Source organism: Dipteris shenzhenensis, chromosome 15 (assembly GCF_047967505.1).
Source record: "Dipteris shenzhenensis isolate YYH24624 ecotype China chromosome 15, Dip_SZ_1.0, whole genome shotgun sequence".
Classification (NCBI taxonomy): Eukaryota; Viridiplantae; Streptophyta; class Polypodiopsida; order Gleicheniales; family Dipteridaceae; genus Dipteris; species Dipteris shenzhenensis.
The window spans coordinates 35499175-35514936 of NC_141610.1; positions in this window are offsets into that span (position 1 = coordinate 35499175).

Sequence of the window (15762 nt, forward strand, 5' to 3'; positions counted from 1 at the left end):
CATTCAAGCATCCAAGCAACAAGTGACAATGAATCGGACATTCAAACAAACTAGTCACCTATTTGTACTTAACACATTTGTAAACACAGAATTGAGTTATTGAAAAGGCTGTGTGTTAGACTCCTCTATACAAAGACTCATGGAGAGCAATATTTCTTGTAAACATATGACATTGTAAAATTGCAAGCATAGCTATTACTATTTTTGGAGCATATTTAAAGAGTCTACTAGTATGCCTCTTGTCTATTTAAAATGACAAGAGGTTCTTGCTGAGCTTTGGAACATAGAGCACATCTTTCACTAATCCTTTTGTACCAGTGAAATGGTTCGTAGGGATAACACCTGTCCCTTGAACTGAATTTGGTGTATTGTCTACTATGTAGATGACATTTTTTTGACCTTCTAATGGCTTCATTTCTGTGAACTATTCTTGAGGATTTGTCATGTGAGATGATGCACCACTGTCGATGTACCAAGGATCCTATTGCACTTGGTCGACTTGATAGCTGTAAGCCTCTTTGGGATTAAAATCAATGTCTAGGTACATTGTATCAGTCTGATGCAATTCCTCGCTTGCAAGAAACATATTACCATGTTCATTTGCAAAATGACTGGGACTAGAATGTCCACCATAATGATTTCCTCTGCCTCGGGATTTCCCTCGATTATTGCTGGATTGACCGCCTTGGTCGTACTGCTTCTTGTGGCAATGTTTTTCATAGTGTCCAAACTTGTGATAGTAGTTGCACTGAATGTTTGACACATTGGTGGATGCATTCCCTTGTCCTTGGAATCTTCCTTGATTGGAATGATTTCCTCTTTGCTGATTCTGATGTTGCTGAGGATGATGTTGATGCTGATTCTGACTTTGATTTTGTTGCTGATGATGACCACTTTTCTGATATGATCTACCTCTGCTGTCTCTGCCTTTGCCTCTGCTTCTGTCTAAAGCTGTGAATGCTTGATCATTAGAATGACCTTTACGTGCTTGAATAGCTTGAGTCCTGAGTTCTTTACCAAGTAGGACTGACTGAAGTTCTTCCAGTGTCGGAATTTGCTGTTGGATGGCACTACTCTGAACTAGATTCTCGTATCCCTCTTCTAGTCCATTCAGAATGACTTGAACCATTTTTGCGGGGTTCATAGTCTCTTCTGCTACTGCAAGTTCATTGTTGTAGTCTTTTATGTGGAGTACATAAGCATGACTGGTTTCATTGCTATTGCAAAAACTCTAGTTGATCTGGTTTCTTAGGGTGAGAATCCTGGATGTGTTCTTGGACTCATAGAGAGCTGCAAACATATCCCATGCTTCTTTTGATGTTTGAATGTATTGAGCCGTCCTAGCATGACATCTTTCATATTTTGCTTGATCAGATGATAGGCATACTTGTCTTTCTTATCCCATTCCACTTGAGCTTGGGCAATGGCAGGATCTGCTACTGGTGCGGAAACTGTTTGTGTAGCTATAGATCCCGATGTAGATCCCATTGCTAGTGCTGTGACAATAGATGGAGTAGAGCTACTAGTGGCTGGATTGTCCAATGGTCTAGGTGTAGACCCACCGACATACTCCCATTTGTCCTGAAGTACAAGAATGGTCTCCATTCGGTATTTCCATGTACCATAATTGGAGTTGTCTAACTTAGCAAATGCCTCCAAATTGAGGTTTCTAGTCGACATGGTGCAAGAAATGTACTCAAAAGTGTTGTGAAAATCTCTATATGAAGCAACTGCAAATACACTGACTATTCCAAGTGAAATCTCTGAATTGTCGGTGAAGATAGAACTGCAATATATAAAATCTGATATGTATTACAAGGCTTGTGGCAATGATGCCGAGAATAGCCAAGAGGCTTTACAAGGCTGAAATGGTGTGCACGATGCCGTGAGATAGCCGAATAGGCTTTACAATGGTGGCATGTGTGTGTGAAATCAAGTGCTATCTGCCCACTGAAACAATTTGCGATGCTTCTGTACTCTCTGAAGTCTGCTCACTAAACTGATGAACATAAGGTTTCAAGTAATGTAATGATGTGAAACCATATGTGAGCATATGGACTGATTCCGAGTAGGTACTAGTCGAGAATTTTGGGCATGGCTTAGATTGGCAACTTGGGGAAATTCAAAGCATCCCCTCTATGGCGATCTAGTCTACTCTGATCCAGATCTATACCAACTGTCGATCGATGAAAGAACAGCAAATAATTCCTTTTCTTTTGTTCTTTTTAAGTGTTGGGTCAGATGCGTCGATGTAGAGGCAAATGTACGTGAAGGAAGTGGTTTTGTCGGCGAGGCTCAAATGTGAGTGTAACTTGCACCAAAATGTGCGTGTGATGTGACGAGCACGTAGAGCAAAAAAACGAGCGACTTTCCTTTTTGGAGCACCCTCAAATTCTTCCTGTATCAAGAGATACGACTTGATCTAGGTGGAGGGGCAAAAGGAGTGCAAATGGTGCTCAATGATGATGTATCACTATGGGTCACATGTAGTGTGATGTGGCACTGTGCCTAGCAAGAGGTGTGCCAGTGAAGCCCTGTGCTAAGGTGACAGGAGTAGTCACATGAAGTGATTGTGGAGCATTATGTGTGCATGCAAAGGTCAGTGCTGACTGGATAGCTGAGGTGGCACAAATGATGATGTCAGTAGATGATGTAGCATTAATGATGTGGTAGATGATGTGGCACTGATGACATGGCTGCCACCGTGGTAGATGATGTGGCACTTAGGGATAATGATGCCATGTGGTAGAATATTAACCAACCCTCCTAACACATGGTGAATTGTACCATGGTTAAATCTAGCCACTGACCATGGTTAAATGACCAGTGATTAAACTATAGCTAACCATGATTAGCTTAACTGAACCTGACCATGGTTAGAGCCTATTTGCCACGTGTCAAATGGATGGCAGGAGAGAGAATGTAGAGAGCTTTTTTGTGCAAAGCGATGGTGACGACCAAGAGACATCGTGGCGGCGGGACGGTCATGATCATGGAGAATGGTGAGCCGACGGCTATACGGGTTGACCTGGAGCCTTTGCTATAGGTCGTTGGAGTCGAGGCGAGATACTGTGTCATAGCTGGGCACCAAGGACTAGTGGAGTAGAGCTTGGCTAGAGCATGGGAGTTTTTTGAAGTCGTGAAGAAGCTCGCAGGAACTTCATGAGGGCGGCTGAGTGGTGGCCCGTGGGAGTCTTCTGAAGGCGCTCTTTGCAAGCTACTGCTAGTCATCTGAGTAGTTGGTCGTTTGAACCTTTGCCTCTTGCTAGCACATGTTCGGTTGGCGGTGCTTCTGTCGAGTTGCGTAGTCTAGCGACCTTGCTTGGTCGGTGAAGGAGCCAGGCAATGAGGTTGATGCAGTTGCTTGTTGTGCTACTGGGAAAAGCCGTCGTAGTGCTGGATGGCACAAAGCTACACTTATAGTAGGAGCATTTTCTTTAGAGCTATGAGCTTGGCTAAGGCTGTGGAATGAGCTGCTACGAGCTACCATTCGAGTGTTGGCCACCTGAGATCCTTGTGAGTAGGACGTTGTGTGAGCTTGCAGGACGTTGGAGCATGGCCAAGGCTGTTAGAGCAGCTGATGCATCGTGTTGGAGGCAATAGGTGTATAGCCGGGTGGTAGATAGAGGCTTTTGAGTGTGCGACCTCACAGAACCTTCTTTATTGCGACCTCACAGAACCTTCATGAAGAAGATAAGCACCCTTTCTCAAAGAACCAAACCAATGAGTATATGTAGAAGAGAACTGAACCTTTCACTAAGAACTCCTCAAATCAAAGATACTTGTTGAGCCATTCATTGAACCTGCTTGCTGTAGAGTCTTAAAAAGGTCTCTCTCTCCTTGTGGTTTTCACAACCTCTCTTCCTCTTTGAATATCTCTCCCAAGGGAATAGACTCCTCTCTTTCTCATAGAAAGAACAGAAATCTCTCTCACATGGACAGAAATTCTATCACTCAACGAAAGTGAAAGAATGAACACAAACTCTCAATCTCTCAATCTCTCTCACACTCTCTCATTCAGATCGCAATGCCTCAGTGGAAGGCAAGGAAGTACTGATACCATGACGAAATATAAAGAGGGGAGTGGAGAAGAGTGGAGATGAGGAGAGAGGGCACAGCTAGAGAGCACACCAGAAATGACTAACTATACACTAGATTTAGTTGAAAAAATAGAATATATACAAACCCATTTAGGGTTAAGAGATCTAACCCTTTCCTTTATAACACTCTATAAGGTAAGTGCTATGCACATATGATCACGTGATGGTGCTATGCACACATGATCACATGATGTTGAGCATGAACTCTCAACCCCCCATCATGTAAACTTCCTCCTCTGAGAACTCCTCCCCCCCATCTGAATCTTCCATTGACTCAGAAACCAAGGATGAGCGAGTATCATTTTCTTGCTCTTCTTCTTCTGGTTCAGTGGCACCTAGTTGCACCAGGATCTTCTTCTTTGAAGCACCAAAAGACATGTGTCCTATCTTCTAATAGCTGATTGCATCACTCTTTCTCGACCATGGTCTCCGGAGTATGGCTGGGTAACTCCTGCCAGTATCTTCAATGTCCACTACATAGAAATTGACAGTGGTGGTCAACCCATTGACAGTGATGGGCAAATTCTCAATGACTCCCAGAGTGGTGAGTCGTCGCCCATCTGCTACCTTGATTCAAGTGTAGGAATGCCTTGTGCATTTCAAATTCATCTTTTTCATGATACGAGGCACCATGATATTACATACAGCTCCCCCATCAAGACACACACTTTTGATATGGCAATTATCTATGATTACATCTACTGTATGCGGGTGCCGATCAATTTCTTCAGAGATAGAAGAAACCTCTTATACCTTTTCCTTTTTCTTGCTCCTCCTTGTTGAGAGCCCTTGCTGTAGCTCACGTCTCACCTTAGGGCTTAATGCTCTTAGTTGAGGAAGCGTGATGCTCAAAGACCTGTTGAGAAATATGGTGCCATGAGCACATGTAGAGCAAAGGTATGAGCAAAGGGTAAGCTGCCACATGTCATGGAGGAGATATCCCACATGTGAGCAAGCAAAATGGATGTAAGTACCCTCACCTATAAAAGGGAGGTTCATTTGAAGGAATATCAATCAAGCAATTTTGCACTCTCTCAAGATTCTCTTTATGAGTCCAAGCTAATCTATCTTGGAACCTAATTGACTTGAGATACATGTCATGAGCACTCTCTTCATCATGTTTCCACATAGGTTCCATCCACCTTAGAGTGCTCCATAGATCCTGAGGCACGCATGTTTTGTCATGGTATCAGAGCATAGGTTTAGCTCTCCTAGTTTAGCTCATTAGTAGTTCACTAGGATTGCTTCCATTCCTAGATTAGTTGTAGGCATGCCTTAGGAGCTCATGTTTTTCTCCTAGGTTAGTTTTAGTTTTAGATTGAGAACAAATTTCCGTCCATTGATTCCTTCCATTGCATTGAGGGAATTCCGTCAATGAGAGAGAGAGAGAGAGAAAGTTCATTCTTTTTAGAGATCTATTTTGTAAGATAGATTTGTGAAGAGTTGTTCTTCTTCTTAGAGAGAGCTAGAGAGAAAGAGAGTCTCTAATTGTTCAATTTATTGAGAGCTTTGAGAAAAGTCTGCCACCTAGACCAATGTGCTCCAAAGAGACACAAAGGCTTCCATCCACTGACTTAGCTACACACAAATGACACCCAGCAATGCGACTCACTACGAGCTTCACTGCAGCACCAACCATCCCACAAAGAGAGCTCCCTTGAGACTCCCAGCCTTCTACAACCAGCCGTGGTTGGAAGAGCAGCTCTTTTGACGGGGGGTCGAGGCGCATAAGGCTTATAGCTTGTGGAGTTAACAGCAGCCGCACAAATCTGTGCATCGATAGCGATCTCTTGGCTCCAAACGATGATAGCCACGCTCCATTCGCACGCAACAAAGCTCCATAGTTGCCACAGTCGAATCCTGATGAACAGCGCCCTCGCCAGCACTGCTCCAATGCCATCGACCGCCTTCAGCAATGAGCTCATGCAAAGCAACGACTCTCTACATGCTGCATGATTGCGTATACGCCTCAATAGCATGGTCAGCCAGTCACTCCAGAAGCTCCTTGCAGCCAGTTGCCAATGCACTACCTACGAACGAAGGTAAGCGCAATAGCAGCAGCCAAGCCAAGCAATCGACTCTAGCTCGACCTCCACGAACACACAACCGGCTCAGCCACAACTTTGTCAACGAAAGCTCACACAGACTCAGCAGCCCCTCACGGCTCTCTGCCAACACCTCTCCAGCGAGCTAATGAAGCAAGCTCCTGAGGCATAGCCTAAGGCTAGCAAAAGCAGCAGCGGCTCTGGTGACAGAGGTGAAACGCGACAACTCTCAAGCTCCTACAGCGACCCTTCTCCATCAGCAAGCTTCAATGTATTCGGCCCTTCAGCCGCATCAAGCTACGCAGCAGCCCCGAACGTCTTCAGACCTGCAGCCAGCCAACTCTCCTGCTCAGCCCACGCTCTAGATTTGCAACAACTCAGACTCCTCTAAAGAGCTCCAAACGGCATCACGGTCTACAGCAGCGCCCTGATCTCCAAACGGCGGAAATCTCCATCAGAAATTCCAAAAGCTTCTTCCATTGACGGACACGTGGCAGGATAAGATTGACTTTGGTTAAGTGAATCCAACCACACTTAACCATGGGTTAGTTGGTTTGGTCAGTGCTCTAGTCTATGCCACGTGGCAGATAAGGTTTGGTGTGGTTAAATTAAACCATGGTTAAGGCACATGGTTAGGGGTAGGATTAGTTAAGTGCCACCTAAGCACAGAGCCCCTTGCCAAGCACAGTATGGAATTCAACATGTGAATCCCTGTGCCACATCATCAAGACCCCCTCTTCTTCACAAAAGCTTCAACAAGCCATAACTTGCAATCCAGGAAGAATTTGAACACGCTCCAAAAGGGAAAAGTGATCGCCTTTTCAAGCTCTACGCGCCTGTCAAATCAGAATCATTGTATGCAATTAGACACTGCCAATATTGAAAGAAATCAATTGGTAAGACCTTTGCAACCATTGGAAAAAGCAAAGCATGAATGCAAACATCGATGTAAAAAGCAAGCCAAAAGCACAAGTGCATGAGATGACCATAGCAGAAAACATGGCATCCACACATAATGCATCAAGGCACATGGAAGAACAAAGCATCATGCAGGTAGCTACACCAAACAAAGAAGCCAACAGAGTCATCATCAAGCCATGAGCCAAAAGGTGACATCAATGGAATGTATTGAAAAGCAAAAACCTTGCCAACCTTGCCTATGTTTTTGTAATCAAACCTGACCACCTGAGAGTAGCTATGAAAGCACCCAAGGGAGGTATTGACATGTAGAAGCCACACTTGACCACCTTAAGTAGCATGCATGCACTAAGGGGAGGTGATGGAATGTAACTCACATCTGACCACCTTGCAGTAGCCAAAGGATTATGGCACCAAGGGGAGGTGTTGAGAGATATGGTGCCATGAGCACATGTAGAGCAAAGGTATGAGCAAAGGGTAAGCTGCCACATGGCATGGAGGAGATATCCCACATGTGAGCAAGCAAAATGGATGTAAGTACCCTCACCTATAAAAGGGAGGTTCATTTGAAGGAATATCAATCAAGCACTTTTGCACTGTCTCAAGATTCTCTTTATGAGTCCAAGCTAATCTATCTTGGAACCTAATTGACTTGAGATACATGTCATGAGCACTCTCTTCATCATGTTTCCACATAGGTTCCATCCACCTTAGAGTGCTCCATAGATCCTGAGGCACGCATGTTTTGTCAAGACCGATGAGCAAGGTCCTGAATGACCGAATAGTCTTCTTGCCCTAAGCCAATGGGAAAATTTGAGGGTGACCACTTACTCCTACGATATTTTTTAGTCTTCTCTATTGGTGGGTCTGCCATCTCAGCATCTGAGGGCTTTGAGAAGGACACCTTCTTCCTGGGGTGGCCCGGTTGGAGAGGGGTCCGAGGTGATACGACTTCTTTTCCTGAGGTTAAGGATCTCTACATTAGAATCCTTGGTGCTTGATTCACTTAGAAGATTCACCCTTGGAATATTGAGACATTCTGTGCGATAATGACCCTTCTCGTGGCACTCTTAGCACACAACATTGGCATGTTCTCTTGGAGGGCGATTGGCTTGACTTCTGATGCCCACCATCTCAAGCCAAAGATAATTTAGGGCCTTGGCTAGGTCATTGACTCCGAGTTCTTTAGCAAGAGGGCCCGGGGAGTAGGAAGGAGGGGGGCTTGTGGGCGAGGCTGGGGAAATCTTCCAAGCGGAGGGTGAGGATATACACCTTGTTGAGGGTAAGCATCTAAGGGAGGACCATACATTTGAGGTGGAGGCAGTGGAAACATCCCTGATGGGGGGTGGGGGTATGCCCCTGAGTTGGACCCCCCAAGTGGTTGTTGTAAGAATTGAGGGGGTTGTGGAAGGAGAACTATCTTCTTTGAAGCGGGCTCAGACTGAACTTATCAAACTTTTGAGCAATCTCTTGTGCGAGCACCATGGTCTCTAGATTCTCCCATTTAAGCTTGAGGAAGAATTCATCACTTGCTCCTACTACAAGGTAGCTCAGCACATGCTGAGTCATTCTAGCTCAAAATCCGGCATTGTCCTCCTGCGTGACAATTAAATGGTCCAAGAGCACAGCCACTCGATCTACATATCAATGCGCCGTCTCACCTTCTGATTCCTTCAAGTTTTCCACCTGTAGGTACACATTCTCTTGCTCCTCTTCTTTGCCAGAATACTTGATCATAGCTATTGTCAACCTTGGCCAGCTTTGGCGAATGTCCTCGGCCTGCTTCTCATACCACACTTGAGCCAAACCCTCTAGAAATGTGGGAAGAACCAACATCCATCTATCTTCAATAAGAAAGTTGAGAGAAACACAACAGCGCTTGAAGGCCACAAGATACTCATTTGGATTTTCTTCAACCCATCCATAGAAACGAGATTGTCAGCCATGGTTGGAAAATGGAAAAGAGAGAGACGAAATGAGGCTTATCTATTGGCAAACAATGGAAAGAGGTAGCTTGAACTGAAAATCAAGTGAAGATATATCCACAGAGCACACATAGGCAGGGTAGGTGTGTGACTGGTGTATTGTGAAATACTACACGGGAAGAATCTTCAGCATAGAATAGCTCATAAACAATCTTAAAAGTACCAACCCTCATGATATTGCATCCATCTTTACAAGTGAGGGTTAGAGACATGACGCTGCATGAGGTTGTTCATCAAGGCAAACAAGAATGCCATGACAAATGTCAATAGTTGGATAGCTTACACATCACCTTCAGCTTCTTCCAGTTCTTGTAGTCGCCATGCTATTTCTTCAAGGGGTGTGTAGTCTCGCATCCTTCTTTTGAGCAATGTCCTTGAGGACCTTTCTGATGATCTTCCAAAGTCGGTAAACTCATATAAAATATGACCAACACTTAGTTTCATGATGACCACAACCTTTGCATTCCTTACAAATGATCACCCTCATTTGTGGCTTGCGGCTTTGTTAGGGCGGTGCTTCCACTCACTTCATGCATGATTGAAGTACAAGCTTCACGTGCCAAGAAATCAGTAACTAGATTTTGAGCTCGAGGGATATGCTAAATTTTTACCTCTTCAAATTATTGGCAAAGTTCCAATGCTTGTTGATGTCATGGAACCAAGCCTTCGCTCCACACCTTCCACCTTCCACTAACTTGTTCACACACGAGTTGAGAATCTCCTTGCACCTCAAGTTGCTTAATGCGATGTTCTTGTGCCTTTTGTAGCCCAAAAATGAGTGCCAAGTACTCAACTTGGTTGCAAGTACTTCCTGGTGCATGTGAAGAGAGTGGGAGAGAAGTAAGGAGTCTCACTTGCAGCTTTCTCGCATACACAATGGGGGAATATGCACAAAGGTGGAGGCTGAAAACAATTTTCCTCTTCTCAGTTGTGAAAGCAAAAAGAACTCTCTCTTTTTTAAGGTACAAAAGGAATAGATGAACCCTATATGTGGGTATCAAACCAAATTCAGCTAACCTAGGTGGCATGCAAACTGAGCCACTAACTAGAGTACATAAAGATAGCTGTCATCCAGCTATTATTCATGGGCGGTGTACCAACCGCATCTGTAGCTAACAAGTCGGTGACATAAATGCACAATTGTCACCTTGGCATATCATGAGTGGAGCTCGATATCTCAACACTCCCCCTCGAGCTCAATCCCAATTCCTGCACACCATGGACTTGCACAGCTTCTCTACACCCAATGCCTTCGTGAATATGTCAGCTACCTGATCCTTTGTGCTAACATAAACTAGATCAATAAGACCTACTAGAACCTTCTCCCGCACATAGTGATAATGCACCTCAATGTGCTTTGTCCTAGCGTGATAGATTGGGTTATTTGCCAAGTGTATACTACTCATGTTGTCACAATAAATGACAACTGGCCCATTTGATGCATATCATAAAGTAGCTTACGCAACCAAGCTACCTCACATGCAGCCATTGGTGCACCCCTGTACTCAGCCTCTGTGCTCGACAAGGAAACTGTAGGTTGTTTCTGTTGAGATATCGAGCTCCACTCGCGATATGCCAGGGCGACCGTTGTGTATTTATGTCACCGACTTGTTAGCTGGAGATGCAGTTGGTACACCACCCATGAATAATAGCTGGATGACAGCTATCCTTATCTACTCTAGTTTGTGGCTCAGTTAGTAAGCCACCTTAGTTAGTTGAGTTTGGTTTGAGACCCACATATAGGGTTCTTCTATTTTCTTTGTACTAGAGTTCTTTTGGCTTTCACAAATAAGAAGAGGAAAACTGTTTTCAGCCTCTACCTTTGTGTGTATTCCCCCATTGTGCATGTGAAAAAGCTGCAAGTGAGACTCCTTCCCTCTCTCCCACTATCTTCACATGGTATCAGAGCCTTGTTCGTGGTAAGGAGCTCAAGAAAGCAAGCCAAGTTCGTGGTGTCCTGGTAAGAGGACCAGTGTTGCTTTCCTATTTCGAGTTTGGGAGCAAATCTCTGCAGGTAGCACAGCCAGAAGTGCAAGAGTGCACTGTCTTAGATTGAGACGCCCTTCGCAGTGTGGTGAGAGCGTAGTATATGCTACGGGAGCAGGCGAAGCCCTTGGTAACTTTATTTTTCTGATTCGAGGCCATTTCGGGGCCCATTTTGAAGGCAGAAGTTCTTCGCAGGCACTCAGAAAAAGGCCCTGTTTTGGTTGTGCGACCACTGCTCGGCTAGTCGGTGGAAAGTTGCCGTAGAAATTGCATCGTATGCCTGTGTGCAGAGACATTGGGAGTTGCAGATTCATGCTTGTTGCCTGTTGATGCAAAATCGTCACTAGGAAGTGACTGTGTGGTGAAATACCACTTTCGTCAGTTTTGCAGATCTGCCCGTGTGAGGCAAAAGCTGTGTTTTTTGCAGTGACAGAATATTTTGCAGTGTTCTGTAATGGCATCTGATTCTCTTTCACAGATTGTCACTGAAAAGCTTGACAAGAACAACTTCCAAGCATGGAAGTTTAGAATGACGAATTTCCTTATGGGAAAAGGCTACTGGGAGTTCATTACAGGAAATGAAGAAGCTGCTGTTCTTCCTAATGTTCTCAATCAACAGGAAATGCAGGCATTTAAAGGATGGCATGAGAGAGCTAGGAAAGTTATGTACTGGCTGTCTATCAGTATTTCGGACTCCATGATTGTGCATATTCAGGATGCAAGTACGCCAAAGGAGGCATGGGATACTTTGGCAAAAATGTACAACACAAATACGCAAGCCAAGAAAATGCAGCTCAAGCAGGAGCTGTACAATTTGTGCAGAGAGAAAATATGGGCATCAATGACTACCACATGAAGGTGAAGAAAATTGCGGATGCACTTGCTTCCATTGGGTCGCCAGTGGATGATGACGATTTAGTTTCTGTGACCTTGAATGGTCTAGGAAAGGATTATGCACAGTTTCGGACATCCATTGCCGTCCATGAAAAATTTCCTGATTTTGAGGAGTTGATTGCTCTTCTAATTTCTGAAGAGCAGAGAAATGGGGGTGCATCTTCTTCAGCAGGAACTTCAAAAGAAACTGTCTTCTACTCAAATGCTGGCAGAGGTAGAGGCAAAGGTAGAGGAGGCCGATCTGTAGGCCGTGGTAGAAATCAAAATATGCAGCAAATGCAAGAAAACCAGTCCTATGCAGGAGGACGTGGTAACTCTAGAGGCAGGGGGAGCCAAAGAGGCCGTGGTGGTGGATGGCAGAGAGGCCAAAATGCAAACAGCAATGTTGAATGCTACTATTGTGGCAAAATGGGTCATATGGCTAAGGACTGCTATAAAAAGTAGAATGACATTATGAATGGAAAAGTACAGCAAGGCAATTATGCATCCTCTAGTAGACAGGGTGATGACAGAAATGAGCATTTGTTTATGGTACAACATATGACAAATTCTGTGACAAGTGCAGAAGAAAGCAATGATGTGTGGTATGTTGACTCAGGTGCATCAAACCACATGATAGGTCATGCTGAATGGATGCAGGATGCAAGGAAAATGGAAAAACTAGGATTTGTGGAGACTAGTGATGATACTGCACATCCTATTGTGCAGATTGGAAAAATTCCTTTGTCTATGTAGGATGGGAAAAAGAAATACTTGTCTGATGTATTTCATGTCCCAAACATCACCAAGAACCTGGTTTCTATTGGTCAAATGGTTGAGCAGGGCTTGCAGGTCAGATTCAATCCTCATGGATGTTTTGTTGAGGATATGAAAAATAATGGTCGCTTGATAGCAAAAGGAAAGAAGAAAGGCAGGATGTTTACGCTGGATGCGGACATGCCTGAATTGAATGCAGCAATGTTTGCACATGGGACCGGTGTAGTTGCAGATATTGATATCTGGCACAAACGCATTGGTCATGTTAATATACAACGACTTAAATCAATGCAAGCCCAAAATATTGTTGCAGGATTGCCTAAATTCAAGGTTGCAGAAATGCACAAGGTTTGTGAAGCCTGTCAATTTGGGAAACAGGCAAGGAAACCTTTTCCTAGGCATGTTCAAGAGAGTAAAAAGCCATTGGAATTAATCCACTCTGATGTGTGGACTACTAAAGCTGCATCTATTGGAGGCTATCACTATTTTGTCACATTTATTGATGACTTCAGTAGAAAACTTTGGGTGTATTTTATGAAAAAGAAAAGTGAAGTGTTTGGGCACTTCAAAGCTTTAAAAGCTATGGTTGAAAAAGAAACAGGCCTGCAAATAAAATGCCTAAGGTCAGATGGAGGGGGAGAGTACCTCTCAAATGAGTTTGCAAGGTTCTTGCAGGAGTATGGTATAAAGCAGCAATATTCATGCAGTCATACCCCACAGCAAAATGGAATTGCAAAAAGGAAAAACAAGCATATTGGAGAGGTATCTCGGGCTATGCTAAATGAAAAAGATCTACTAGATTATTATTGGGCTATTATTATTGGGCTGAAGCAGTTGCTACAGCAGTTTATATAATGAACAGGACTCCCAGTGCAGCAATACATGGCATGACGCCAGAGGAGATGTATACTGGTAGGAAACCACATGACCAATTCTGTGACAAGTGCAGAAGAACGAAATGATGTGTGGTATGTTGACTCAGGTGCGTCAAACAACATGACAGGTCATGCAGAATGGATGCAGATGCAAGGAAAATGGAAAAACCAGGATTTGTGGAGACAGGTGATGATATTGCACATCCTATTGTGCAGATTGGTAAAATTCCTTTCTCTATGCAGGATGGGAAAAAGAAATACGTGTCTGATGTATTTCATGTCCTGAATATCACCAAGAACCTGGTTTCTATTGGTCAAATGGTTGAGCAGGGCTTGTAGGTCAGATTTAATCCTCATGGATGCTTTGTTGAGGATATGAAAAATAATGGTCGCTTGATAGCAAAAGGAAAGAAGAAGGGCAGGATGTTTATGTTGGATGCGGACATGCTTGAATTGAGTGCAGCAATGTTTGCACATGGGACCGATGTAGTTGCAGATATTGATATGTAGCATAAATGCATTGGTCATGTTAATGTACAGCGACTTAAATCAATGCAGGCCCAAAATATTGTTGCAGGATGGCCTAAATTCAAGGTTGCAAAAATGCATAAGATATGTGAAGCCTGTCAATTTGGAAAACAGGCAAGAAAACCATTTCCTAGGCATCTTCAAGAGAGTAAGAAGCCATTGGAATTAATCCACTCTGATGTGTGGACTACTAAAGCTGCATCTATTGGAGGCTATCATTATTTTGTCACTTTTATTGATGACTACAGTAGAAAAGTTTGGGTGTATTTTATGAAAAAGAAAAGTGAAGTGTTTGGGCACAAAGCTTTTAAAGCTATGGCTGAAAAAGAAACAGGCCTACAAATAAAAAGCCTAAGGTCTGATGGAGGGGGAGAGTACCTCTCAAATGAGTTTGCAAGGTTCCTGCAGGAGCATGGCATAAAGCAGCAATATTCATGCAGTCATACCCCACAGCAAAATGGACTTGCAGAAAGGAAAAACATGCATATTGGAGAGGTATCTCGGGCCATGCTAAATGAAAAACATCTACCAGATTATTATTGGGCTGAAGCAGTTGCTACATCAGTTTACAAGAACAGGACTCCCACTACAGCAATACATGGCATGACACCAGAGGAGATCTATACTGGTAGGAACCGGATATTTCTCATTTGAAAATTTTTGATTGCATTGCCTATGTCCATGTGCCAGATGAGTTGAGGTCCAAGTTGGATCCAAAAGCTGAGAAGTGCATCTTTATTGGTTATTCTCTGCAAGCAGAAAGGGTATAGATGCTATAACCCTTCTACTCGTAAGTTTACAGTGAGCAGAGATGTTGTTTTTGATGAGATGAGCAGCTGGTATAAACCAGTAAATGTGATGATTGATGTAGATGCACAAAATGGTAATGCTGCACATAATTCACAGCAGCAATCACAAAATATCAGTGGACTTGCAGTGTCCTCTAGCAGTGGTTCACATACTTCGCCATGGACAGGTAGATTGAGATCAGGAGAATCTCCTCAAAGCAGTGCAGATAGTGGCATGCAGGTATCACAAAAAGGAAAAGAGAAGGTAGATCAGCCCATGTTTGATGTGAATGCAGGTCACTCTCATGTGGATGGTGAATCCAGTGGCTTAGAACAGAGCATTGATGATGAGTTGGATATTCCTTCTATTGTTACACCTGGAGTGAGGAAGACCAGGGATGTTTTGAGAGCACCTAGAAGTGAGCCTATTTTGCACAGGTCTACCAGAGCTAGGTATCCTGTGGATAGGCTGAAATATGATGGATTTACAGCCATTCACTATGCCTATATGGTCAAAGTGATACAGGAACTAGAACCCACTTCTTTTGAGCAAGCCATGGGAAAAGAAAAATGGGAGAAAGCCATGGATGAAGAAATGGATGCCTTGGAAGCAAATGCTACGTGGGAATTTGTGCCTTTGCCTAAAGACAAGAATGCAATTGGCTGTAAGCCCGGGGGATTCATAGAGGGAAAATTATGATATCACGTGAGTGTACAATAGGGGTTTTTTTTGAAATGAGGCATAAGCTTATACATTAGGGGTGGGGGCCCTTTTATGTTTTCTTAGTATTGAATTTAAGTTAGGGGGGCCATGCCACATTTAAGAGGGGGGGACATAGTATAGGCTACCTTGGGTAACTAGTCCAAACAAGTTTGGATTTAAATAG